Source organism: Acanthochromis polyacanthus, chromosome 16 (assembly GCF_021347895.1).
Source record: "Acanthochromis polyacanthus isolate Apoly-LR-REF ecotype Palm Island chromosome 16, KAUST_Apoly_ChrSc, whole genome shotgun sequence".
Classification (NCBI taxonomy): domain Eukaryota; kingdom Metazoa; phylum Chordata; class Actinopteri; family Pomacentridae; genus Acanthochromis; species Acanthochromis polyacanthus.
The window spans coordinates 35,203,147-35,205,510 of NC_067128.1; positions in this window are offsets into that span (position 1 = coordinate 35,203,147).

Here is a 2,364-nt window from a genome sequence, read left to right on the forward strand (position 1 = left end):
GGAAAACTGAGATTTCTTTTCAGGAAATTAATTCAAATTACAGCAAAAACCTGTCCGAACGATTTCAGCTATCGTCAATCTAGGGGGCGCTATAACCCAAAATATGAAAACCTTTCAAAGATTATCTCCTCCGACACCGTTCAATATTCCGGCTTCATATTTGCACAGATTATAGTGAATATCCAGCCAAACAAAAGTTATCAAAAGAAAAAGGCTAACTTGTCTAGTTTTTGTTTTATAAGCTGTCAAAGTTTGTCTTCACCTGAAACCATGTTTCGCTTAATTATCTCAAGAAAGTCTTGAGACAAATTAAATCTATCACACCTCTGTTTTCGGCATCTTCACGCTCTTTTTCATCTTTTATTTCTTTTAAACTGATTTTTTTTTTCCCAATTTTGAATTTTCCAGACTTTCTGACCTTAATCTCAGAATTCTGACATTTTTATGTAAAATTCTGACTTTAAATATAGAATTCTGACTTCTTGCTCTAACTTGGATTCCTTTTAACAGTCCATATGATCCAAGAAAATCCAGAAAAACAAACGTTAAAGCTGCGTCTGTTAGTAATGAGCTGATTTATAACAAAAAGCTGCTGCAGATTTGCACCGATCCGTCTTCTAGCTGCTGTTTTAGCTTCTAACGAGGTTGTGTTTCTGCAATTCTTCTTCTTGAGTCTGACGGTTCAGTCTCAGTTTGATTTCTGAAGACTTTAACACGAGGTCACGGACGTCATTGGCGGATGGAGCTTGTCTGGTCGTCATGGAAACGCGGCGTCTCGGTTCACGTTAGTTTGTGTCACGAAGAAACTGAGAAAACTGTTGGTGTGATGAACGTGGAGGACACAGAAGAAGAAAGGTTTTAAATCGTGTCCTCCAGGATTTTAGAAACACGATTAGGGTCATTTAAATAAACCTGTTAAAAATAATTCAATCATTTATAAAGCAGCTTAATAACACATATGTTCAGTGCAGGACAATACAAGCATCAATACAGCAAAATAAAAATACTCCAGAACCAGTAAGGTTAGAAAATCTTGGTGAATCACTGCAGGAAAAGTCCTGGTTTGCAATATTCGATTAGAACAGTGAAATTATTGTTAGATAAATGCAGTAAAGGTCAACATTTCCCTCTCATTTGTTACAAAGTGGAAGCAGAAATACTTCAGAAAAGTGCACTTTACTGTAAGAACATTAAACTAATACACACATAACTTCTCCTGGTTGTAAATCACACTTTTAAAGTAGTTTTAATACAACAATACAGGATAAAACATTACTTCTTCCATGCAGAGAGGAATTTGGGGCTATTTTACTTCCATGAAATGTCTTTCTCATGCAGATGGAATTAAAATATGTAAAATACACTTCGAGGCTTTTGGAGATTTATGAAAATCAGTGCAGATATTTGATCAATAATAATTAATTTGCATTTTTTTCAGAATTTTTTTTTGCAATATTTTTGACTCTTAACAGAATTCAGATTTTAATGGTGGAATTATGACTTTTTTATTTAATTTTTTTTAGAATTTTGACTTTTTTTATTTAGATTTTTTAGAATTATGACTTATTTTTTTTACAATTATTTGTTTTTGATTTTAATTTTTTAGTATTATCTCTGTGATTTTTTTGAATTATTATTATTATTTTTAGAATTTGGACTTTTTTATTTTTTTAATTATGACTTTTTTATTTATTTATTTTTTAGAATTGTGACTTTTTAAATTAGGACTTTTACAAAAATATTCTGATATTTTTTCAGAATTTTGAATTTTTCTGAGTATGTAACTATTATTTAATTATTTTTTAAATAAATTCTGACTCTGAACTCAGAATTTTAATTCTTTTTTTTGAGACTTGGACATTTTTGATGGAATTATTATGAGCTCACATTTCTGGCACGTTTCCAGAATTTTGACCGTTGTCACCAAAAAAAAATGTCAGAAGTCTGAAGTTAAGCTTTGAATTCTGTCTCTCTTTCTTTTTAGTAGATTTTAAACGCAGAGTTTCGAGTTTAAATACATATTTATAATCCTGTCTTTTTTTCAGTTTTTTTCATGGACATCGGACATTTTATTTATTTGTTTTTATTTGGGGGTTTTGATTTTTTTTTTCTGCAGAATTCTGACATTAAGCTCAAAATTCTGTCTTTTTTCTCCTAAAAATGTAGATTTCAAATAAAGAATTTAAAGTTAATATTCATGCTTTTTTTTGCATAATTCTGACTTTAAACTTAGAATTCTGGCCTTTTATTTTTTGTAATATATATATATATATATATAATTTTAAGAATTTTAATAAAGTTAGATTCCTCCAACCACCAAAAAAATCATAACTCAATCCATTTCCTCCAATGTGTCCCACAGTG